Raw genomic sequence first — 26,903 nt, 5'->3', positions numbered from 1 at the left:
AGCTATTTATGACAAACCCACAGCCAATATCATACTGAATGGGCAAAAACTGGAAAAATTCCCTTTGAAAACTGGCACAAGACAGGGATGCCCTCTCTCACCACTCCTATTCAACATAGTGTTGGAAGTTCTGTCTAGGGCAATCAGGCAAGAGAAAGAAATCAAGGGTATTCAGTTAGGAAAAGAAGAAGTCAAATTGTCCCTGTTTGCAGATGACATGATTGTATATTTAGAAAACCCCATTGTCTCGGCCCAAAATCTCCTTAAGCTGATAAGCAACTTCAGCAAAGTCTCAGGATACAAAATTAATGTGCAAAAATCACAAGCATTCTTATACACCAATAACAGACAAACACAGAGCCAAATCATGAATGAACTTCCATTCACAATTGCTTCAAAGAGAATCAAATACCTAGGAATCCAACTTACAAGGGATGTAAAGGACCTCTTCAAGGAGAACTACAAACCACTGCTCACTGAAATAAAAGAGGACACAAACAAATGGAAGAACATACCATGCTCATGGATAGGAAGAATCAATATCGTGAAAATGGCCATACTGCCCAAGGTAATTTATAGATTCAATGCCATCCCCATCAAGCTACCAATGAGTTTCTTCACAGAATTGGAAAAAACTGCTTTAAAGTTCATATGGAACCAAAAAAGAGCCCGCATCTCCAAGACAATCCTAAGTCAAAAGAACAAAGCTGGAGGCATCACGCTACCTGACTTCAAACTATACTACAAGGCTACAGTAACCAAAACAGCATGGTACTGGTACCAAAACAGAGATATAGACCAATGGAACAGAACAGAGTCCTCAGAAATAATACCACACATCTACAGCCATCTGATCTTTGACAAACCTGAGAAAAACAAGAAATGGGGAAAGGATTCCCTATTTAATAAATGGTGCTGGGAAAATTGGCTAGCCATAAGTAGAAAGCTGAAACTGGATCCTTTCCTTACTCCTTATACGAAAATTAATTCAAGATGGATTAGAGACTTAAATGTTAGACCTAATACCATAAAAATCCTAGAGGAAAACCTAGGTAGTACCATTCAGGACATAGGCATGGGCAAAGACTTCATGTCTAAAACACCAAAAGCAACGGCAGCAAAAGCTAAAATTGACAAATGGGATCTAATTAAACTAAAGAGCTTCTGCACAGCAAAAGAAACTACCATCAGAGTGAACAGGCAACCTACAGAATGGGAGAAAATTTTTGCAATCTACTCATCTGACAAAGGGCTAATATCCAGAACCTACAAAGAACTCAAACAAATTTACAAGAAAAAAACAAACAACCCCATCAAAAAGTGGGCAAAGGATATGAATAGACATTTCTCAAAAGAAGACATTCATACAGCCAACAAACACATGAAAAAATGCTCATCATCACTGGCCATCAGAGAAATGCAAATCAAAACCACAATGAGATACCATCTCACACCAGTTAGAATGGCAATCATTCAAAAGTCAGGAAACAACAGGTGCTGGAGAGGATGTGGAGAAATAGGAACACTTTTACACTGTTGGTGGGATTGTAAACTAGTTCAACCATTATGGAAAACAGTATGGCGATTCCTCAAGGATCTAGAACTAGATGTACCATATGACCCAGCCATCCCATTACTGGGGATATACCCAAAGGATTATAAATTATGCTGCTATAAAGACACATGCACACGTATGTTTATTGCAGCACTATTCACAATAGCAAAGACTTGGAATCAACCCAAATGTCCATCAGTGACAGATTGGATTAAGAAAATGTGGCACATATACAACATGGAATACTATGCAGCCATAAAAAAGGATGAGTTTGTGTCCTTTGTAGGGACATGGATGCAGCTGGAAACCATCATTCTTAGCAAACTATCACAAGAACAGAAAACCAAACACCGCATGTTCTCACTCATAGGTGGGAACTGAACAATGAGATCACTTGGACTCAGGAAGGGGAACATCACACACCGGGGCCTATCATGGGGAGGGGGGAGGGGGGAGGGATTGCATTGGGAGTTATACCTGATGTAAATGACGAGTTGATGGGTGCAGCACACCAACAAGGCACAAGTATACATATGTAACAAACCTGCACGTTATGCACATGTACTCTACAACTTACAGTATAATTTAAAAATAAAATAAATAAATAAATAAATAAATAAATAAACCAACACCAGGCTGGGCGCGGTGGCTCATGCCTGTAATCCCAGCACTCTGAGAGGCCGAGGCAGGTGGATTACGAGGTCAGGAGATCGAGACCATCCTGGCTAACACGGTGAAGCCCCATCTCTACTAAAAATACAAAAAAATTAGCCAGGTGTGGTGGCGGGTGCCTATAGTCCCAGCTACTCGGGAGGCTGAGGCAGGAGAATGGTGTGAACCCGGGAGGTGGAGTTTGCAGTGAGCCGAGATCACGCCACTGCACTCCAGCCTGGGCGACAGAGCAAGACTCCGTATCCAAACAAACAAACAAACAAACAAACAAAAAACCACCACCAGCCAGGCACAGTGGATCATGCCCATAATCCCAGCTCTTTGGGAGGCTAAGGCAGAAGGATTGCTTAAGCCCAAGGAGTTCAAACTTACTGTGAGCAATGATGATGCCATGTACTGAACTCCAGTCTGGATGACAGCGTAAGACCCTTTCTCTAGAAAAGAAACACACACACACACAGCCAAAACCCAAAACACTACCATAAACATATACATACAAGTAAGTGCTATAACTTTATAACAGCACTTTATATTCATGCTTCTGCCACCTCCCAGCCCACAGATTTTTTTTTTTTTTTAATTTTTGAGAGTTATTTTTTAGGAGGATGATATGTAAAGTAAGCATTTTATTTAAAAATACTTTTAGATTTATTGAAAAGTTGCAAAAAGAGTGCTATTCTATATGGTCCACATGGATTTCCCCTATTTTATTTTATTTTATTTTATTTTTTATTATACTTTATGTTCTCGGGTACATGTGCACAATGTGCAGGTTTGTTACATATGTATACATGTGCATGTTGGTGTGCTGCACCCATTAAGTTGTCATTTACGTTAGGTATATCTCCTAATGCTATCCCTCTCCCCTCCCCCAACCCCACAACAGGCCCCAGTGTGTGATGTTCCCCTTCCTGTGTCCAACTGATCTCATTGTTCAATTCCCACCTATGAGTGAGAACATGCGGTGTTTGGTTTTCTGTTCTTGCAATAGTTTGCTGAGAATGATGGTTTCCAGCTGCATTCATGTCCCTACAAAGGACATGAACTCATCCTTTTTTATGACTGCATAGTATTCCATGGTGTATATGTACCACATTTTCTTAATCCAGTGTGTCATTGATGGACATTTGGGTTGGTTCCAAGTCTTTGCTATTGTGAATAGTGCCACAATAAACATACGTGTGCATGTGTCTTTATAGCAGCATGATTTATAATCCTTGGGATATATACTCAGTAATGGGATGGCTGGATCAAATGGTATTTCTAGTTGTAGATCTTTGAGGAATCGCCACACTGTCTTCCACAATGGTTGAACTAGTTTACAATCCCACCAACAGTGTAAAAGTGTTCCTATTTCTCCACATCCTCTCCAGCACCTGTTGTTTCCTGACTTTTGAATGATTGCCATTCTAACTGGTGTGAGATGGCATCTCATTGTGGTTTTGATTTCCTTTTCTCTGATGGCTAGTGACACTATTAATACTATCTTACATGTTTTGACACATTTATTATAATTAATGAACAAATGCTGATACATTATTATTAGCATTACAGTCCATACTCTATCAGATTTTGTTAATTTTTTTCTGTTCCAGGATCTCACCCAGGACACCATATCGCATTTAGTCATCAGGTCTACTTAGGCTCCTCTTAGCTATGACAGTTTGTCAGGATCTCCTTGTTTTTGATGACTGTGACGGTTTTGAGGAGTAGTGTTTAGGTGTTTTGTAAACAAAATGTCCTTCAATTGGGATGTGTGGTCGTTTGCTCATTAAGGAAATATAAATTAAAGCTACAGCAAGGTACCACTATGCACCTATTAGAAGGGCTAAAATCCAAAAACCTGACGATACCAATCATTGCCAAGAATACAGAACAATAGGAACTCTCATTCATTGCTGGTGGGAGTATAAAATGATGCAGCCACTTTAAAATACAGTATGACAGTTTCCTACAAAATGAACATAGAGTAGCTATATGATCCAGCAGTTGTGCTCCTAAGTCTTTACCTGATTGATCTGAAAACTTAAATCCAAAGAAAATGGCATGCAAATATTTCTAGCAGCTTTGTTCATAATCAGCAAAAATTGCAAGATGTCCTTCAGTAGATGAATATATAAACAAACTGTAGTATATCTATACAATGGAACATTATACAGTGATAAAAATAAATGGGCCATCCATCCATAGAGATGAATCTCAAATGGAGGTTAGAATTGTAATCCCAAAAGATGATCACAAATTCCATATGCTAAGTGTTAAAATCCCAAAACATCAAAATTCCTAATAATTAAAACCTCTCATGTCTAAGTCCTTGATATCTAAAACCCGGAAAAATCACAGTCACAGGATAATTGCATCATATTAGGTAGAACTATTACCTTGCTATTATCTTTGTTTGGAAATTAAGTGTGGTTTAAAAAGATGTGTATGGATGCCAAGTTGACAAGTGGTGACTTGTGGATTTAATTTTAGGTGTCAATTTAACTGGATTAACAAATACTTAGTAAAGCATCGCTTCAGGTGTGTCTGTGAGGGCGTTTTCCAGAGATTTGTGTGTGAGTATGGGTGGACTAGCTGGGGAAGATCTGCCTTTGGTGTTAGAGGGCACCATTCAATCAGCAGCCCAGAGAGAATAAATGCAAAAGATGAATTGGTCAGTCTCTCTCTCTCTCTCTCGCTCACTCTCTCTCTCTCTCTTTTCCTCTATCTCCTCTCTCTCTGAAAGCTGAGGCAAACTTTCCATCTGCTGCCTTGGACGTCAGATTGGACATCAGAAATTTGACTCTATGAAAGTGCATTATCACATTGACTTTGTGTTAAGTATTGTGTGTGTTTGTAAAAACATCCGAGATGTCCTTTCTGCATATCTGCATCTGTGAAAGATAGCCTGGGTGTGGTGACTCACGCCTGTAATCCCAGCACTTAGGGAGGCTGGGGTGGGCGGATCACTTGAGGTCAGGAGTTCGAGACCAGCCTGGCCAACATGGTGAAACCTCACCTCTACTGAAAATACAAAAAGTAGCTGGGAATGATGGTGCGCACTTGTAATCCCAGCTACTTGAGAGGCTGAGGCAGGAGAATCACTTGAACCCGGGAGGCAGAGGTTGCAGTGAGCCAAGATTGTGCCACTGTGCACTCTAGCCTGGGCAATAGAGAAAGACTCTATCTCAAATAAATAAATAAATAAACGGAAGATAAAGTTTCTAAAGATCTCGGCTCTTTAGGTGACTGTCTATGCAGTAGTGACCCATCTTGATTTTTGATAGATCTCATCAAAGATTTAGGTTGTTTGTCATGGTATTTCAGATGACTACAGTTATAAAGCTGGGTGCACGTAGTTACTGACCATAGTGATATACGTTCATACCTTTCACTTTTTGGCCTATTTCTTTATGAATACAGCTGGTCTACTCATAACTGTTAGACCTATGTGACCGTCGTTAGTATACCTGAATATTTATGCCTGCAAAAATATGTTGTTATTGCCTATTTTATTGTGTAAAGTTGCCTGTGAAGTGTTCCATTGTATTTTTGTATTTCTCAAATAAATCCCCCTTAAAAGTGTAAATAAATATCCTTAAATTTTTTAAAAATTTTTCCACAGAATTATATTTTTGGGATTTTGATCTTTCCAGATTTCAATACTTGGGATTAAGATTATGTCTTTCCAGATTATGATCAGTTGCCCTCAAATGCGTATTACTAGGTGAGAGAAGCCAGTCTGAGAAGGCTGTATATTTTATAATGCCAATTATATGACTTCCGGGAAAAGGCAGAACTATAGACAGCAAACAGAGTGGTGGTAGTCAAGGACTTGAGGAGATAGAATTGCATAGGTGAAGCACAGGGAATTATTAGAGCAGTAAAACTATTCTGTATAGTACTATATATGACATGCATTTGTGAAAACCTATAGAACTTTATAGCACAAAGATTGCCTCGTACTATAGCAAATTAAAAAGTATTAAGGAGATTGGGGAAATCTCAGGATGGAATGCAGAATGAAGAAGGAATTTATTATAAATTTATGAAATGATCTTACTGAAGGGAGTGGGGAGAAAAGTTGCAAACATAAGTAACTTTGGAAATGAGTAGAGACTGTATTGCTAAATGCAAAAGTAACTGTACATAAGCATAATATTCTGGTTGATAAAAGGTTGCCAGTTCTGAAACAACTATAATAATATACTAAAATTGAACAATTAAGCAAATGAATAGTGAGTGGCGGAAGTCAGATGTTTTCCTTGCTGGAGTAGGAGGTTACAAATAAGTAAAGGGAGAAAGCTAGAATGCTCCGTTTGGTAACAGATTAGAAATGCAGACACTGTTTGTGAACTAATGTTTAGCTAATATAGTTGCATATGGATGTATATATAGAAATATATATACATATGTGTGCATATACAGATTCATATACTATTTCCTTGCTTTGTCAGCTGAGAGAATCCAGAAGCAACACCTCCTCACTAGTAACAAGCACACCTAGTGCCCAGATCTTAGTTTCAATTTCATCCTCTAATAAAAGGAATCAAGGATCCCTGAAGAAATGGATGATTCTATGACTGGGGCAGGAAATACACAAGATGAGCCAGTAGCATTTTGTAGGACTAGAAAGTAAGGAAGTACTCAAGAAACATAATCAACAGCCACAAAAACCAACAACAATGATGATGTGTGTCAAAGGAACACAGGGGCCATCTGAAAGTGCTCCCGACGGCTGACACTGGGACAATTTGAATAAGAAAATAAAGTAGTAGTGGATTGTAACTCAGATTATAAAATTTATGAGTCCATACTGACATAAATAGACATAAATAAATGATTAAATAAATAAATGGGAGACGAATAGATACATCTCCCATGCAAAAAACTTCATATAATTTATGGAGATAATTTACCCTCAAAGTAGAGCATATATCCCCATTCTTTTAAGTGTGGACTGCACGTAGTGACTTCCTTCCAAAAGGTGCAGTATGGGAAAGGGAAGAAGAATAACTTTGCAGAGAGAAACCTGACAAACACTATCGGAGCCAGGTGATCAAGGTCAACATCAACAACAGTGAGTCATGTTGCCAGCAGGTACAGTTGACAAGATGTGGTGAAGATGAGCTTTACTTCTATGGCATCTTATCCCCCTAAATCCATAATCCCACTCTAACCATGAGAAAAACATCAGATAAATCCCAGTTGAGGGACATTCTACAAAATGCCTAACTAGTACTTCTCAAAACTGTCAAGGTCAGTATAAGCAAGGAAAGTCTAAGAAACTGTCCCAGCCAAGAGGAGCTTCTTGAGACATGGTTACTAACTATTATGTTGTATTGGATGGAATCCTGGAACATCAAAAGGACATTAAATAAAAATCAAGGAGATATGAATAAAGTATAGACTTCAGTTAATTAGAACAAGTGTATATACATATATATTTAAATACACATATAGCCAGTATCATGCCAGTGTTCATAGATCTATGTCTTTTTTAAACAACTAGGTATTATTTCATTGTATGGATGGAAGTAGTGGAATGTGTAAGGAAACATACATTTATTGGTACCTATTTAGGTTGTTTCCATTTTATTTCTTACCCTTTTTGACAATGGTGAATACATACACTTTTACAAAAAGAAAGAGTTCACTGTATTTCTGTGGATCTGCATTCAGCCTCTAAGTTCTGTCGTTTACTTTTTCACCAATGCCACATTGTCCTGGTTACTGTAGCTTTACAGTAAGTCTTGAAATTGGATAGTGTGAGTCTTCCAACTTCTTCAGTATTATGTTGGCTATTCTAATCCCATTGCCTTTCCATATAAATTTTAGAGTCAGTTTGCTGATACCTACAACACAGCTTACTGGTCATGATTATTTTCTTCAATCATACCAGACTCTAAATAATTGTTTACTGCTCCAGTAATTCAAATTCACTCTTAAAAACTTGCCTCCAATATGAGAATATTCATCCTCAAAATATTTGAGCAATTGCAACACAAGTGGGAAAAAATGCATCTGTCTTCCCAAGGCATTTTCGTTAATAAATAGCACTTATTTGAATGAATAAATTTGAATATTTAAGATATTCAAATCCTATTATGTTTATTTGATAAATATCACACTATACAATGGTTGCAACACCTACCCTCAGGATTGTTGGCAGAGTTAAATTGGTGAGCCAATAAGATTTAAATATGTTTAGAGCTTCAAAAGTATTCAATAAATATTTCTTTTCTTATAGTTAACCCATTTTCTCATTACAAAAAGCCTTATGCAGGATATAACCTCACATAATTGTCTACTATAAGACTTATTATTTCTTTAATTATTGTTTAACATCATACTCATTTAAAGCACAATATTGCATTATATAAAAAGACTTCCATATAAATGCATTTAATTTCACCCTAGGATACATTAAACATTTGTAATGTTAAAGCTAATGGATTTAGAAGTATTACATTTTTGTAAAAAGCATAACTTTGAGAATATGTAAATATATACTTTAAAAAGATGGTAAAGTTATGAATATTAAGAACTTTTACCGATTTCTCCATTCAATGTTTGATTATTCGAGTTCATATGATATGATCATATGGGGTAAGGCATAGGAAGCATAAAAACTGAATGCCCTTGAGGCACAGAACAATACATAAAGAACAGATGTACAGTATGTCTGCCAATGCCCCTAGGTACAGTAGCCTGCAAAGACTTACCCTTTTAATAGATCATTGTAGGGCTCGCCTGTTATTTGACTTTCCTAGTGATGCTAATACCAAAAGCATTGATGGTGGTGAAGAGGGAAGATGAACAGTGAGAGATCCTTTCTGGTGAGTGAAGACCCTACACAGACAGGGACCACTAGATAAGGGATAAAATCTATTTAATCAAAGAGTATGTACTATACACCAGAAATCTGTTAACAGGACTCATTAAAAAAATGAATGGGCCGGGCGTGGTGGCTCACGCCTGCAATCCCAGCACTTTGGGAGGCCGAGATGGGAAGATCACGAGGTCAGGAGATCGAGACCATCCTGGCTAACACTGTGTAACCCCGTCTCTACTAAAAAAATAGCAAAAATCAGCCGGGCGTGGTGGCGGGCACCTTTAGTTCCAGCTACTTGGGAGGCTGAGGCAAGAGAATGGCTTGAACCTAGGAGGCGGAGCTTGCAGTGAGCCGAGATAGCGCCGCTGCACTCCAGCCTGGGCAACAGAGCAAGACTCCGTCTCAAAAAGAAAGAAAGAAAGAAAGAAAAAAGAATGAGTACATACTATGTATCCCATCCTTCTATTTTTAAAGAGGGATCTAAAAAGATTTTTGTCTGATTATTTGAAATAAGATTGTTAGTGGTTTAATGGTTAGTTCCAAAAGCCTAATGAATAATTACTGTTTTTAAAATAGCACTAATAGTAATAGTTTTCATGATGAATCAAATCCATAATGTTTAGAACCTATTAATGAAAAATTACATTATTTAAGTAAAATATGTGCATTTCTGTAACAAATACCTTCATTTTCATAAAATGAAAAACTATTCTAACCAAGCTTTTACCTTATTGAAATAAAAATATTGATAAGGGCATGTAAAAATACGTATAACTAAATCTATTTTTATTATTCGATTTGAATATTAAATTTTATTGGAATACGTGTATTTTATTATATCAATTAAAATTGAGAAAACATTCTTGCTTTTAATGTAATTAGTAGAAAGAAGTATGTTCTCCATATACAGTGCTCCTTTAGATAACATCTAAAACACCTACAATTGAAGCTTGACATAGCACAAGGATTAATATGGTTCACACATCACATTATTATTAAAAATTCTGACAAACCAGACATTGCAGGGCAAAGAAATGTTTTTATTTTATGGAATCCTAATTTTATTACTATTAGAGCATTAAGTGACTTTACCCACTCATTTAACAGATGTATTTTTTTTTAGTTTGCTTCCACTTGTGCCTGTCAGTCTGCTTGGTCCTGGGCACACGAAAACAAATACTTCAAGGAGTTCATGTTCAGTGGTAGAGATGAAGATAAAAACAGAGATTGAAAACCCTGTATTAGAATGACAGAGGTAAACACAGGAACCAACTCAGGAACCACCAAGAAGGACAAAGGGGAAAGAAAGGGAAGCCTTCCCTGAAGCCTTCTTTTCTCCCTAGGCTGTTCTTTGGAAGGACAAGACATTGGCCCAGTGTAGAAGTTGTTGCCAGGCATTCTCAATGAAACAACTGTTTTCAGACATTGGGCAACAGGTAGCACAGGGCTGTAGTCCTTGAGAGAAGGAAAACTCCACATTCACCCTGGCTTCTGCCTGGGCTTCCCAAACTGCATCACAGGAAAATGGGGCCCAAAGACAGAGGAGCCTGTGGTATTGGCATTAAAGTAGATAAACACATCAATAGAACAGAATAGAGAGTACAGAGTTAGACCCACACACATATGGTCAATTAATTTTTGGCAAGGTGACAAACCCAATGAAGAAAGGAAAATCTTTTTAATCAATGGTGTTGGCATAACTAAATATCCATAGGGAAAGAAAGAACCTTGACCCCTATTTCACACTGTATGACACAATTAATTTGAGATGAATCATAAACCTAAACATAAAAGCTATAACTATAAAGCCTCTAGAAGCAAACAGAATAGACCATGTTCATGACCTTGGGACATGCAGAGATTTCCTAGGGCATAGGATTTCTAACATTACAGGAAAAAATTGATAAACTGCATTTCATCAAAATTAAATGTCCTGTTCATTAGCAGACACAATTAAGAAATGAACAGGTAAATCACACACTGAGAGAAAAGGTTTACAATACACATATTTTTCAAGGGATGTGTATCTAGAATATATAAATAACTGCTATAATTTACTTGTACAATGACAAAATACCTGATTTTTTCAAAAATAGGAAAATATTTACACAAAAACTTAACAATAGGAAAATATACAAATTGCCAGTAATTGCACAGAAGAGTGCTCAATATTGTTGTTCATTAAAGAAATGCAAGGAAGAGCCAAATGAATATCACTGTGAAAACACTAGAATGGCTAAAATTAAAAAGACTAATAGCACCAAATTTTTGCAAGGATGTGGAACAACTGGAGCTCTCATAAATTGCCTGTAGGAGTGAAAATGGTACAGCCAATTTGGAAAGTAGTATAGTAGTTTCTTACAAAGTTAGACACACATTTACCCTATGACTCAGCAGTTCCACCCCCGGGTAGAAAGAGAAGAAAAGAGAACCTATGTTCACAGAAGATTTGTAAAAGAATCTTTGTAGCACGGTTATTCATAAGCCTAAAACTAAAAACAAGCCAAATGTCCATCAGAGAATGTATAAGCAAATTGCAGTATAGTCATATAATAAAGTACTTAACAATAAAAAGAAATTAAACTACCAGCACACGCAACACAAAGACAACTCAAACACATGCCGAGTGGAAGAAATCAGATACAAGTGTATAGACCATAAGACTCCATTGATACAAAGTTCTACAGTGAGCAATATGACACAGTTTTTAATGGACTTTACATGGATAATTGCCTTTTGTGGGCAAGGGGCACCATTTGACCAGGAAAGGGCATGAAGGAATTTTCTGAGGGTGTTTATATGTTGACTGGTTGTGTATCACACAAATGTAGCATTTGCTGAAATTCCTCAAACTGTGCACTTCAGATCTGTACGTTTCACTGTACATAAATCATATTTCAATTCGAAAATCAGTAAATGTTGACAAATGGACCTACACTAAATACTTATTTTCTCTATAAGATCTAAGACTTTTGACCTTCCTTTCTGTGTGTGTGTGTGTGTGTTTTACATAGATCATGTTGAGTAAGCTACTATATAAATTATGTAGATTGTATATGTTTCTTCATTGATTCTCACACAGACCTTTGAATTTTTTTTTTCTACCAAATTCAGTTGTTTAAAAGATCCTGATCATTCCACTTGTAAAACATGTCTGCAATTCACTCCCTCACCTCTGCCCTTTGTTCAGCCATCGTCATCTCTTGCCTGGACATCACATTGGTCTCCTATACAATGTTCCTGCTTCTAGTCAGTTCTTTCATCTTTCTTCCTTCATGCTGAAGACTTATTCTAAAATCCTAATATGATGATAATATTCACTTGATTAGAAACCTTCGGTAGTTACCACTGTCCACATGCCCATGTGTTATAGCACATAATTACACTTAAAATGAAGGTAATCTTAGAATGTGGTAGACAGCATGTCTTATGTTTATAATCCCATATTATCTGTGTAACAGCCTCGTGCAGTGAGTGCACTCACCTCCAGCATATAGACAAGACATTAGACCTATCTGTTAAGCAGCTTGCCCAAAGACACGTGACTGGCAAGTAGTAAAGTCAGGATTTGAAGCTATGCTCTCTGAATCCAGAGCCCAGATACACATGTGCTATGTACATTGCCTCTTTTTAGGGTCTGCCTCCAGACTTTGTTACCCAAACTTGTCTCCTCCAGCCCTGGGCATCTACCCTCCATCCACAGCCAGCTCCTCTGTGTTCTTTGACACTTCCATCCTTTGGCTCCCATGGCTTTCTCTGAAGCTCCTGCTCCTTCTCGCCTTGCAGACTCTCCATTGTTCAAGTTCCCATTTAGGTGCTACTTCCTTGGGAAAGCTTTTTCCAGACTCCTCCAGGTCACCCATAGGTCTGTTCAGCCACAGCATGTTGGCCATGGGCCCATTCTTGTCTTTGTTATTTTTTCTTATTTTGAATATATCTTTTTTTTTTTTTTTTCTTTTTTGAGAAAGTCTTGCTGTCGGCCAGGCTGGAGTGCAGTGGCACAATCTTGGCTCACTGCAACTTCCACCTCTCGAGTTCAAGCGATTCTCCTGCCTCAGTCTCCCGAGTAGCTGGGACTACAGGTGCACGCCACCACGCCCAGTTAATTTTTTTTTTTTTTTCTATTTTTAGTAGAGATGCGGTTTCACCATGTTGGCCAGGCTGGTCTCAATCTCCTGACCTCGTGATCTGCCTGCCTCGGCCTCCCAAAGTGCTGGGATTACAGGCGTGAATCACCGCGCCCAGCCTGAAGATATCTTTATGTGTTTTTCTCCCCTCACTGGAGCACCTCCAGAACGAAGACCTCCCCATCTTTGCTGTTCCCAGCCTTTAACGTACAGAGAGAAGGCTCATAACAACTGCTTGTTTAATGAATGTTTTACCGCCAGATAATCTAGCATTGAAGTTTCTTTTGCCTAATTTTGACCTGCCATTGTAACTTATTTATCAGACAGTTGTAAAACAGTTTAAAGCTCAACTGAAAAGTGCAAACAAATCAAAAAGAGGAAAAGAGGGAGGGGTAGTATCTTGTTTCTTAGGCTGAGTAACATTATGAGGTTACTCTTTAAGAGCACTAGAGAATGTTTAATTTTTTAGAGCTTAAAATGATTGGCTGAGATATTAAGCTGCTTTGCCAGCTGTTCAAAAATGGATTGCTCCTAGCATATAAATAACTACTGTTATGTCTCTATAAAATTCTAGACCTTGAATGGCGTATTTGATTAGAGTGAAATGAAAAAGAAAGAATTGTTACAAACAAGAAGCTGAGATTAAAAAGGTGTATTCAGTAACTACCTATGGTGAGTTAAAATCATCTTTCCATGAGTGAACATAGAAAATTAAATACTTGCAATCTTGAGGGAACTGAAACATAGACCTTAGTGAAGTTTAATCATACCCATGACAATCTCTTTCTTTTATCCTCTTCAAATGGGGTTTATTGCAAAGGAGAATCGGTTGTATGTAGTTTAACAATTTCTAGCCCAGTTACATAAGTCTAACACCTTTAGTGTCTGCTTATGTGATATTTATTAAGAATTTTCTTTTGCTTCTGTTAATATTAATTACAGACCAGATGCATCAGATGTGAATAGCAGCAGCTTGGAAATGCCCAAGTGCAGCATGAGTCTTCCATTTTCATTGTAAATATTGACAGTGGGTGTCTTTTTCATTGTCACCCATTGCCCCATCTGATCTCAGCTATGTTTACATACAGGATGTTACTCAGTTCTATTCATTATGTTACATCATAGTAATGGAAATCCAACTTCCTTTATTGAAATGATGACAACTGATTTGAAAAGAGCTAGTATGGGGAAATTGGCCAATAATAATGGACGTGTGAGAAGAAAAAGAGAAAAGAAAAAACAACTTTGAAATAAATGTATTGTTTCAAGCTAGCAAACATTTATTGAACACTGAATTGTGTGTCCTGCTCTATGCTAGATCCTGAAGATTCCATCCTGAAGACACAAATTCACAGATGAAAATATAGGGTCTTCCTTTCAATAATCTCAGCAAGATAGAGTAAAAGCTGCAACGCATCAGAAATTAAGGAAGAGTATTGGCCGAGATCTAAAAATGCTTAGGAATTTCTCACCAGGTACAGTGCAAATGGAACAAAATTAAAAATATTGAAGAGGCATTCACAATTCACTGACCTGAGATTGATCAACTTCATCAATTGGAGGAAGTAAGAGATATAAGGTAACAGATCCACTTAAAGTTCTGAAATTTGCAAGGAAAAGAATGAGCTTGCAATGCTGTTGGGTAGCATACCCTTCACTCTGGGTTTCGTTATTATGATCAGCTGCATCAGAACAGTTTCAGAGTTCACCTGGGGACCACAGCAAGCAGGAAACCATTTGTGTGCTGGAGACTTGACAGCAGCCAAGGGGAGAAACCAGGAAGACTCACAAGAAGTGTATGGCCTGGAGCCGTATCCATGAGAAAGACAGCTACAGAAATGGGGCTGACGCATGGTATCTTCCAGGGCTACTTAGTCGGCTGGTGGATGAATCCGTGGGATATGTTTGTGCTAATGAGACATCCTTTGGCAAGAGTAATAATCTATGCAGCTAGATCAACAGAGACACTAAGGGAAATCCACTTCAGAAATGAGTGCACGTGTGCGCACGCACACACACACACTCATTGTGATTCATTTTCTGCTACTTCCAGTCACCTCCCTCACACCTTATCTTTGGTCCTGTCAGAGTAAAAACACAATAGATGTGTCAATTGCGTGAGTCACAACATCTTTCTGGCAGAGCCATGTACCTGTTTTGACTCATTGCTATGGTTTTCGGAACTAACTCCCGCGTACCTGCTGGGATTGAGCCTCCCGGCATGCTCTGACCTCTAGCACATGCATGGTTCATCATTTCTAAACATTTGCCTGCCTATACCACTGAACTAGAACCCTCTTGATTGTCGACTTCTGGCCAAATTTTTCTTTTGCCACATTTCTTGCTCTTAATGTTTTTTGCACCTCTTGCCTGCACTAATTTTTGAGATCCTTCCCTGCCAAGCACCATGAAATCCTCTCAGCAACTTTGAAAGTGCTATGAATTGAATTATATCCCCCCAAATTCATATGTTAAAGCCCTCAAATCTAATAGGATCATATTTGAAGGTTGTATTTGGGAGGTAACTAGGCTTAGATGAGGTCATGAGGGTGGGGCCCTCATAATGGGATTAGTGGCCTTGTAAGAGACACCAAAGTACTTGCTCGCTCTCTCTTTCCACCATGAGAGGACACAGTGAGAAGGTATCCATCTGCAGGGGAATAAAAGAGTTCCCACCAGAAACCAAATCAGCCAACATTTGATCTTGTACTTCACAGCGTCCAGAACTGCAAGAAATAAATTTCTGTTGTTTAAGCCACACAGTTTGTAGTAATTTTTAAGGGCAACCCAAGCAGATGAATACAGAGAGGAACTTTCAAATGAGAAAAACAAGACTCAGAGAAATGAAGCACTCTTAGAAGTTATTAAGTACTCCATTTTACTGGAAAAAAAACAAAAACAAAAAAACAAAAAAAAACTTTGCTCTTTTCACCACACAGTACTGCTTTAAAAATTGGATAGTTTGCCCCACCCTCATACTAAACATATCATTACTAAAATAGAGCTAAGGTTTAAATTATCCATCATCCTTATGAGTAAGATGTTGAGGACCACAAGCTTAGACAATGGTTAAACATCCCATATTTAGAACCTTTTGTGGGTCTTACTTGCATTTCTACCCAGGACTTATCTTTTTTCAATGTATTTGCATAAGGGCATGTGTATCCAAGTTGCTTCTATATCATTAGACTGTAGAACTTAGTCTGTTGACTTTCAATAATATAGCACTTAGCTAAACACCAGACACGTGGCTTCTGTTAGATAGTATCTAATTGTAATACATTTTTATCATATTTTAGTGATGTATATAAAGGTAAGCAGAAAAATATAAATAAAAATCTGATCCTCATTTCCTCCTCAGCCATATTGAATGTTTTCTGAAAGAAGAGACACTACTTTTGAGAGGCCTCAAAATGAGAGTCTAGACAGGCTGTTAGCATCATCCTTAGGAGAAACCTGTTGAGGTCTAGGGTCAATTTCATGAAAGGCAACCTATGGGAGGCCAACTACTGAACAACTTGTGGCTATAAATTTGGTCTTGCATTTTTGCATTTATTATTATTTTTTTGGAGACTAGGTCTCGCTCTGTCACCCAGGCTGGAGTGCAGTGATGCAATCATAGCTCACTGCAGCCTTGAATTTCTGGGATCAGGTGATCCTCCCAGTTCAGCCTCTTGAGTAGCTAGGACTACAGATACATGCTGCCATGCCTAGCTAATTTTTTTAAGTGATTTTTTTGTTTGTTTGTTTGTTTGTTTTGTAGAGACAGTCTCACTATGTTGCCCAGGCTGTGCTGGAACTCCTGGCCACAAGCGATCCTTCCACCTTGGCCTCCCAAAGTGGTGGGATTGCATATGTGAGCCACTGCACCCAGCCTGGTTCAGCACTTTCTATGGCCTCTAGGTGACTCGGTCTTAGCTTGTCGTGACACTAGAAGTAAGAGGGTATTATATTTCCAAGGAATTATAAGAATTAACTTTGTATCTTTAGGATTGGATCTGTTTTAGGAAAAATATCTTGTTTAAAGTTTCGTTCTAGGCAAAAGTTCAGCTATTTTATTTTCCCAGTTTAAAAAAATGAATTGAATGTATAATATATTGAATCCTCGTAGTTCTGTTAATGTTATTTCATCAGCTGTATATGAAACCCATTCATCTCTGAGTTTGAGGCAGCTCTGCTTGTGTCAGCAGTTTAAAAGCAGAGCTGTGGATTTACAGACATACAAGGGCAGCGAGGCACAATAATCCATTTCCTTTTAGAATGTTTGTGGCCTAAACTGAAGCCCAATTTCCTCATATTAAGCAATCCTTTTGAAAGAAGATGATAATTCCATCTAATAATTATGCTGTATATTTATAAACAGACAGAAGCGAAGTTTATGACGTTAGGGCTTAATTTAATGGATTTGGAATTGCATGTATAGTGAGTTATGGGAAAAAGTAGAACCTGGAGACCTGTGCTTATCTTTTTTGCCATTTGTCAAAAGGAGCCTCTTTTTTTTTTTTACTTCTACATATTTTCTCTGTGTTCGTTTCTCTACAGTAGATGGTATTTCCACAGTTTAAAAATATCAGTGCTTTTCCTTTATGTGAAAATTTAGATCTTATCCAGAAAGACAGTTCTGAGACAGAGTACAGATTTCTAACTGCTGTAGCCTGGGCGTGGTGACTCCACCTCCTCCCCAGCTTAAAAGAAGAGAGCACAGAGTGGCACTGTGGAGAACGGACCACACAGCTGTACCTTTCAGCCATGGACACTCCATGAAACAGGCTTTCTAAAGCTATTGTCACTTGGAAAATTAAAAGAAAAAAAAAAACCTCAGGGAAAATAATGTTTCAAATTATTTTCTTTTTAAAGAACAAATGCAGTTAATATAAACATAAAGGTAAAAGATTCAGAGAATTTATCAATGATTGGGTGGAATAACAGAAAGTTAAATGTGGAGCAGTGTTCTTCGTTTCTTCCATTGGCAATGGCCTTGTAGATGTTGATTTCACCTTCAGTTTTGGATTCAGATTATCAGGAGTAAGTTTTCAACACCGTAAGTCTGTATCAGAGTTTCTTAACCTTGACGCGATTGACATTTGTAGCTGGATCATTCTTGGTTGTGAGGGCTGACCTGTGTACTGTAAAATGTTTAGCAGCCTTGCTGGACTCCATCCCCCAAGATAGCTAAAAATGTCTCCAGAAAGTGCCAAATGTTCCCGGGAGGCAAAATCCCCCAACTCTGATTAAGAAGCAGTGGATGTATTTCATCTTTCATCTTTGTACCTCTGGTCCCTAGCCATGTCTAGCTCTAGCATTTACTTAGTAAATGTCAATTGAATGACTGAAAAGATGAAACTGGTGCATCTATGTATGTAACCATTTTTTTTTTTTTTGGTATCTGAATATGTCAATATGTATGTAGTTTATTTTAAAATGATAGGTATTTTGGTTTGTTTTTCTAGAAGACCTTTTATTATGATGATGATGTTTAATATAATTATTAATTCCCTTTTCTTCATTAGTTATAATCACATAATACATTTATACTGCACAGGTATATTCCTGTGAATTTCGGAGAGATTAGTATCAGTTTCTTTATTATTCTTTCCTCATGGCATAGTGTTCTGGGGATGCCATGGTCCTAATAAAGTCTGATTCTATTAAAGGGATGTCATGTGTCTTCCAGAAAGGCTGGTGAAAGGACATTGGTCCTTTTGGTTCCAACTGGCCCTCAGGAGCCTGTGACCCAGGAGCACCTTGGCTGTGTGTGGTGCGGGCTTGACCCTGCCCCAGTGAGGCAGCACAATAGTGGGCTGGTCCTGGTATCTCCTAGAGAATGTGACAGTTCTGAGTCACCTGTGGAGGAAATAGAGGCAGCAAATAGAGACAGTGGAAAAGCCAGGAAAGGAATGAAACATAGTGCTGAAGTGTTTCTTTTCTTAAGGCTGACACTTTCACCCTTGGCCTTTTAAGAGGAGCAAATAGGCAGCCATCATCGTGTCAGCACTGGCAACAGGGCCAGGCACTGTTCTGAGAACTCTATTGGATTTACTCATTTAATTCTAATGGTACAAAGAATGCACTATTATTGTCCCCATTTTACAGAAAATAGTGGCACAGAGAGGTTCATCGATAAATTCAATAGACATCATTGGAGTGCACTCCGTGCCCTGGGTGTTGTGTATAGAATATAGTGTATTCATACATGACATTCTCCCTGACCTCAAGAAGCTGATACATAACTGGTAGAGGAGATAATTAACACACAAAGTAGCAAGTGGAAACATGTTAAATGCCATAGAAGAAGAAAGACAAGGTGCTATGTGTTGTTTGCTGTGTAACATTGGGCAAGGTATTTAACTTACCTAAATGTGTTTTCTCAAAAATAATAACACCCCCCTGTGGGGTTGCGTGAGTACAATGTTCGGGTATAGTAAGTACTTAACTAATGTCATAGAGTAGTAGAGTAGGAGCAGAATGAGACGTTTCTTTACTTGGGTGTACCAGAGAGTTCTTGGAGATATGATTTCAACTGAAGCTTGAAGGACTGGCAACACTTAAACATCTGGTAACAGAAAACCCATTCTCAAGGAAATAATATAAATAAAAGTGTAGTACAGGGGAGCTCATAAAATAGGAAAATGCTAAGGTTTATTTATGGCAAGAAAGAGTATAGCAGAAGAAAAGGTAAAAAGGTAAGTTCTGAGGTCACATCATGACATTAGCCTCAGGTTAAGGAATTTGGAGCTTTTCATTAGGCAATGTGGACCCATGGATAGCTTTTGAACAGAAGAGTAGCAGTGCTTTAGGGAGATTTGTCTGCCATTCATATATGCGGGATGGATTTGATTGGAGGAGAGAGGCTTCCAGGGCATAACCAGGAGGCAATTGCATTGGAGAACACAGGCAGGGCTGATGGTGCTGATGACCACCAGAGTGCCAGAGAAGAGGGGAGGGGGGGGTCATATTGATGATGGAATTGACCGATCCAGTGGCGGTAGAGGAGGGAGTTGTTTCAAGACAAAAAAATATCAACAAATGAACTTTAGATACTGAGAATGAGTCCCTGGAAGGATTGTGTAGCAACAATGAAGATCCAGAAAACTCAAATATAAGCTGCAGGGGTGGCTAATGAGTTCACTTTTGACATCTTGAGTTAGAGGTGCCATCTGTTTGGGGCGTGCAACAAACATCTCCTTTCCAGAACAGAAATCTGAGCTAGAGACAAAAAACCAAAAGGTGTTTAGGTTGATGTGGTAGAAGGAACTGGAGAAAGGATAAAGGACTTCACTTTGCGGGAGAGAGGGGAGTGGATCAACAAGCAGCCCTGCCTGAAGGGGCAGAGGAGGGCAGAAGGGAGGTAGCCGAGAACCAAGGAGAGTCTCAGAAGCCCAGGACAGAGTGACTCCAGGAAGCAGCACTGATGAATGGATTCAGCTATTTCAGAGAGGCTGGGGAGGACCAATTAGGCTAGTCATGGGACTTGACAATCAGAGTATTTTTTTGTTAAGAGAAGACGTTTTGTTCTGTGATGGAGTAGGAAATACTGTGGTAAAGAATGAATGTTGGAGGAAAAGTCTCCAGTGCTTATATGGAAAAGGCTCAGCAAATTCACATGCCCACCTTGGAAATTTCCAGGGTCGTGTCAGTTTTTGAAAAAAAAGAGTGTGTTTGTTTGTGTGTGAGTGGGTGTGTCTCTCTGTGTGTAGTATGTGCATAGAGGAAGGGTATGGGGAGCGGCAGGGCTCGGGCATTCTTTCGGCCCCAATTAATTGTTGCCATATGGAAATGTGAGCCCAGTCATACCAGCAGTTTTGATTTTTCAAATGAAGTAGGCAATCTGGTTTTTTGTTTGTTTGTTTTTGTTTTTTTTTAAGTGGGATCTGTGTATTTAAAAATCTTGGCCCAAATTTTTAAAACCCCTGTCCAAGCCAAATAAAGCCTGTCTGCAGGTGAGACACAGCCCGTGAAGTTGCATCCTGCTTCTCTGGAACAGATAATGGATTCAAGAGAGACAGCAGCTCTAGAAAGATGTCAGGCTTACCACAGGCATTAGATAACTCTTTGTTGAATGAGGAACAAGACTGTGGGGAGATTATTTTTAGACAGGCAGAAACACAGGTCTTTAATTTGATATAGTTATGATAGTATATGTTGTGGATATAAATGACAATTTAAAATGCTGGTAAATTAAACTATGAAACATTTCCATTCAAGAGTATTATTTTTAATTCCTTTGTCAATATTGGCCTCTCATTACCTATTAAAATGATTGGCTTCACACCACTTATAATGGTGACAGAATGTAGATCCATTTGCAGTATTGTTATTGTATCAGCACCGCTGAAAATTAGTAGTGATTAGAACTTCAAGAGTAACTCCACTAAATCAGGAGACAAGTACTCCTTATCTGTTCTTTGTAATGTCATTTTAAAATTGTCAAATTTCTCTGCTTGTGTTAAATTAAAACCAGGCCATGGACTTTCCACAAGACGCAGGTCGATAGGAAAGGAGGGAGGTAGAGATGTACGTGAGTAGGTGCATCGGAGATGTTCCAGTTCAGGATTCTCTGTAATTTCTTTAACTTTCTGCAGGTTATTTACTTATCAGATTCCGACTTCTCCAAAGTACCTTTGTTCTGCTCAAACTCAAATAGAATTGAGACCACAAATAGTTTAATTCTAGATACACAGACTGGTTGATTGCTGAAAGTATTTTGTGACTACTAAGTTGGGAAATTGTAGTAAAACCTATCTATGGATTTGTCTGTGTTTTCATTCCCTCTTCAAATGCAAGAGCTATATAAGTATATATATCTTTAAGATAAGTAATGTTGCCCTTTGACAGATGAGAAAACTGAGGCTCAGAAAGGTCACACAGCCTACTAAACGTCAGATGTTTACTTAGTTATACAGCTGGAATGTGATAGAGTCTGACCCCAATGCCTGTGTCTTGAGGCAGCTTTAGCCAAATTAAAGCCTGAGTAACTTGCTCCATTGACTTTCAGGAATAAAGCTTCCTAAAGTAACAATATGCCTTCCTTTGCTCTAGCCTGTGGGGACAGCTAGATTTCTGTTCTTCTAAAAGTAATGGCAGGAGTAACTCTTTGAACTGAGTACCTGTGATTTCCAAGGGGAAGCTTATGGTTGCCGATCCATGTCTATATTTTAATTGTGAAGGCTATGGGACTTTCAATGTTTTACCTCTTTCTTTCTTTGTAAGACAATTTTGTTAAATTACCATTTCCTTATTGGGGTTGGCCATGTGTGAATTCCTAGAAAGAGAAGTTGTGTTTACTCTATTCTTTGCTCCATCGTTTTTCTTTGTAGTTAAAGCTGTCACATGGCTCATGTTTTTCAGGGTCTATGCAACTGGGAGGGAGATTTTTAAGACTATGTATAGTTCATCTATCCTTATAGGAAGACTTCAGAAAGATGCCTACATAGGCATAGGATCCAATGGAAAACATTGGTATGCTTCATTTTTTGCTTCCAGAAACTCACATGTGTCTCTATTCTTTGTCACAGTTTAAAATAAGCATCTAGGGTTTTGTTTTTTAAGTAAATGTATATGTGTATTTGAATGAAAAGACATAAATATTTAAATATATATTATATAATTATATTCACGCATATTCAAATGCAATCGATGTTTCCCTTTAGACAGATGTTAATGAGATGATAAATATTAATATATGTTACAGGTATACAACTTCGTAAGATTCTCTATTTTTTAGGTAAAAAATATGTTCCTCTGCAACCATACCACACAGACTTAACATCTGTTTTAAAGTGTGTTAAAATCCTGCAACTCAATGTCAATTGGATCTGGCTTTACGGTATGCTTCCTTCATTATGGCTCTCACTGGGAGAGGAGAGCTTTCCGCTACCATCCAAACCTCCAGAGCACCATTGAAAGCAGCTGGTATTCTATATATTACATAATTATGAAGCACACCGTGTAGTTTAGAATACTTAAGAGGCACTAGGGGCCCACTTCTCAAAATATTTACAGCCTTTTATTCTTCCAAAAACAATCATTTGCATGCCTAAAATGATTTGTGTACCTTTGCCATGCACATTTCCTTTAGCCTCTTTTTTCTGTTAAACCTTGCTCTGAAAATATCAATGTTTAGTAGTAAATAGGCCAGAGGGAAATGTAATTGGCAAGAATGGAGGTTTTAAATGTTTCCCCCAAATTTTGGGTATTCAAGGGGAAATGGGAGAAATCATGGAGAAAGGAAGGGCTGAGGGAAGGACCCCCTGCTGAGGACAGGTACCAGATCTAAGGAGAGGCTCTAGGACAGGGGCCAGGCTTTGCATTGAAAGGGACAATGAGGGGCTGAGTGCCATCCAACAGGCCGGTTTTGGGGACAGTTACTGATTTAGAAGAACATTAAGAAAATGGTTTGGCTTTTTAATGATTGCCATTCTAACTGGTGTGAGATGGTGTCTCATTGTGGTTTTGATTTGCATTTCTCTGATGGTGAGTGATGATGAGCATTTTTTCATGTGTCTGTTGGCTGTATGCATGTCTTCTTTTGAGAAATGTCTGTTCATATCCTTTGCCCACTTTTTGATGGGGTTGTTTTTTTTTTCTCATAAATTTGTTTGAGTTCAATCCCAAAGTAAGGCAGTAAAGCAAGATCTCATGCCAAGGGTTGTTAAAGAGATCATTCTTGGAGCTCAGTGACTCTGATCACACAGAGGGTCTCCCCTTACCAGCCTCGTTCACTGCCCTGTTTCCAAATCTTGTCCACCCTTTAGAACTTTGCTCTATCAGCCATTCATTCGACAAACATGAGTTGCATATTCTATGTGCCAGACGCTATGCTGGACAATGGGAATAGGAAAATAAATGTGATAGTATAACCCTTTAGAGACTCTGTTGTCGAAGAGCAGAAAGGCATAAAACCCAATCAGTGTGCCCAGGTGTCTGTGGCATGGTAGTAAAAGCAAATATAGGAATAGAGGGCACCAAGGAGGAAGTGCTGTGTTCTACCTTATGTAGCATTAGAGGTCAGGAAGGATTTTACTGTGGAAGTGATTCCTGAGGCAGACACAGCAGGGACAAGTGTTCTAGAAAGAGTCTGGAGGCATGACAGGCCTGGGGGCCACTTGATGCTCTAATGCTTTCTTTGTTTAATAACTTTGTCTTTCAACAGAGCCCTTTGGAGCTTTTCTAAGCGTTCTCATTTCTTCTGAGTTATCTGTGTCTGTTAGGGATCAGGAGCTTGGTATTTGGTATTTACAGAAAATGTCCCAGATGGAAATATTGCCATCTTGGTGGAATGAGTCTCCTCCCAGGAGTCAGATGGGTCAGTGTCCTATGAGTTATCCTCCAAATGGAACCTGTAACAGAGTATTCCATCTGGCTTCAATTTCATTTTGAAATAGATGATTCCAAAAATGAGAATACTTGATAGCGGATTAAAACAAAATGAGCCCCTTTTGGAATTTAAGCTTACTATGCTTCTCTTGTTTATGGGACTATTCTAATAAAAATATATCAGAAAGAAGGCTGGGCACGGTGGCTCATGCCTATAATCCCAGCACTCTGGGAGGCCGAGCGGGTGGATCACCTGAGGTCAGGAGTTTGAGACCAGCCTGGCTAACATGGTGAAACCCCGTTTCTACTAAAAATACAAAAACTTAACCAGGCATGGTGACACGCACCTGTAATCGCAGCTACTCAGGAGGCTGAGGCAGGAGAATCGCTTGAACCTAGGAGGTGGAGGTTGCAGTGAGCCGAGATCGTGCCATTGAATTCCAGCTTGGGCAACAAGAGTGAAACTCCCCAAAAAAAAAAAAAAAAAGTGTATATATATATATGTATATATTTAGAAAGAAAAATTACTGAATCAGAGTATTGGTTAAATATACATCTTTAGAAGTGGTATTAAATATTAAACATGTACAGACTATATCTTGAGTATAGACTATTAAGTATCTACAGAGTACTTATGTAATATTATCACATACAAAAGGCAGGCAGATAGGCCAGTATCTTAGTGATAGTTATTTTGGATACTGTATTACAAAAAGACAATTATTTATTTTTTATGATTTTCTGTGTGTTTGCAAAACTATACAATGAAGCTGCATTCTTTATATAAACAGAAAATATTCTTTTTTCCTACAATAAATTTTGGAGGTAACGAATTGAAAAAAGTCCTCCTTCAGGAAAGGACAATAGGGATACTGTTAGCCATCCCTAGAGGACCATCTTCTAAGATGAGGCTGGCCTCAAACTGTTGCACAGAAAATGATACAATCTCTACTCTGTTCATTCATTTACCAACAAGACAGCCTCGTATGTGCTGATACCAAGCTATAAAAGATAAGTTTATCCATGGCCTCGAAGGTCCTGTAGTCTAGTTCAGGTAAGAGACATGTAGAAAAAAACAGGCAAAGATACATTACAAGTATAATAAAAGGTATCTGATCAGGTTACTAAGAGAAAGTGGTTAATTAAAATGGAGACCTTACCTGGTTCATCATGAATTTTCTTGGGTCTGAAAGCCTTTGCTCTGAAAGCCTTTGCTCTATTCCTGCCAGGCTTCCCTTTTTTCATCATCATCAGACTTAAATGTTCTCTTGAGTGCCATATGCATTTCTGCCATGATGTAGATTCCCCGAGGGTCACATTATGTCATATTCATATTTGTGTACCTCACAATACCTTGCATGTAGTAGAAATTCAGTACATATTCATGGGAAAGTGAATGGTCCAGCTATGCATACAGCAGTATTGTAATAGAAATAGTTCATTTCAGGCTCAAGCAAACTGTTTTATAAATCTGACAACTTCCTGATAGTGAAGGAAAATGACTACATCTGATTTCAGCAAGTACTGATTGATTGATGCTTCTTCCCAATGCCATGTGGCAAAGGAAGAGGTTTCTTCATAAAGTTAGTAGCCTCTGACATGCATCACAGTGTCTTTTTCCTTAACAAACAGTCCTTTCTATCATGAGGTCATGTACCTGTTAGGCAGGAAAATAATATCACTCTTAGAAATATGGAAAGACAGACACTTCCCTTTATTAAACCACAGCTCTATGGTTTGCAAAAAAAAAAAAAAAAAAAGATGCAACACAGAAGACAGTTGTTTGTGGAGGGTTTGGCTGAATTATTACAATCTCCATGGGAGCCTGAGTTTTATGTGGGATCCAGGAACTGCATGGGTGGCAGCGTCCACACTCTTGGTTCACAGAGCCCCATGCCCCCATCGTGAGTGTTATCATTCAATTTTCACACAGCAAGAGTGACAGGAGCTAATTCTTTGGATCCTGTTTGTGTCCTTCTAACCCCATGCAGTTGAGTACTTTATCCTCATCTGAATGGCCAGTTGGAGTTCTAATAATAGAGTGTCTCAGCTTGTATATAGACTGTGCCAGAAAGGTTGGTTCCATATGGTGAAAAGAAAACACATTTCAGTGAAAAGAAATCTTTCTGAAAATTTACTTTAGTTAAAAGGGTTGCTTATTTTTTTTGGAAGAAATCACTACTTCTAGTGCATATCACATTAAGGTATATTGTGAAGGCATGTACACATGTGAACACATTCACATCCACACACATGCATGCTGTCATACACCTTCTTCAGTGGAATAAACTAAACCATTTTGAGCCTTGGACAATTGGGAACTTGAGTTCTAGGGACTTCCAGTGGATGGTTATGCCATATAGAATTGAACTGATGGTATTACTTGTGGTCCCTTTTGGAAAATGAAGCTGACAGT

The 26,903-nt window shown here is 38.4% G+C and overlaps 1 protein-coding gene across 1 annotated transcript in view; it reads left to right on the top strand.

Annotated features, from left to right (window-relative positions):
- The window catches only part of SAMD5 (sterile alpha motif domain containing 5), a 458,478-nt gene that overhangs the window by 295,967 nt on the left and 135,608 nt on the right, over nucleotides 1-26,903 (top strand). The gene's annotated exons all lie outside the window — the stretch shown is intronic.

This window comes from Papio anubis, chromosome 6, assembly GCF_008728515.1.
Source record: "Papio anubis isolate 15944 chromosome 6, Panubis1.0, whole genome shotgun sequence".
NCBI classification, from domain to species: Eukaryota; Metazoa; Chordata; class Mammalia; order Primates; family Cercopithecidae; genus Papio; species Papio anubis.
The sequence above is the reverse complement of the archived record's forward strand: the minus strand, read 5'-3'. Positions and strand labels throughout refer to the sequence as shown.